Raw genomic sequence first — 650 nt, forward strand, 5'->3', positions numbered from 1 at the left:
TTCCCTCGAGGCTTTCCCACAGGACTGTGCCAAGTGCCACGTTGGTGTGAGTCGATCCTCGGCGTGAAAGAATAGCCGGTGAAGGGAAAACAGGTTCCTCTGGAATGGACTGAGACATCTGGGGGACTCGTGGAACGGTGGCACGACCCTGGAGTTCCTCTCGCCGTTCCTGTTGAGAGGGCCTCCTCTTGAGATGCGACGGGAACGCCCGGAATTCTTTCCCGACGAAGCAGGGAAAGGATCCCTCATTTCGAGCTACGAGGCGGAAACGGGGCTCCTCTGGATGTGGGAGGGACCCTCGTGTTTCCTCTCGAGTGGAGACGGGTATGTCGGGGAACTTCTTGAGTTGCACCAAGGGTGTGAAGGACCCTTTCGAAGTTCTAGAGGTAAGGTGTGATTAGCCCCGAGAATCCTCTGCGGAAATGGGCCTCCTCTCGCGTGGACGGGAGAACCTCCTGGATTTTCTCGAGTTGCGGCAGGTCTTCTCGAGTTACGACGGGGACCTCAGGGACCCGCTCTGGTGGCCTCAGGAAGGGCCAGTCCCCATGCGAGTTGCTAGGGGCCATCTCGGGATTCCGATCCCGTCGATGCTGGTGCCTAAGACCTTGTGTGGAGTCAGGGCCGGAACCTGAGCATTCCTCTCCAGTGTT

The sequence above is a fragment of the Budorcas taxicolor genome, chromosome 11 (genome assembly GCF_023091745.1).
Source record: "Budorcas taxicolor isolate Tak-1 chromosome 11, Takin1.1, whole genome shotgun sequence".
NCBI lineage: Eukaryota > Metazoa > Chordata > Mammalia > Artiodactyla > Bovidae > Budorcas > Budorcas taxicolor.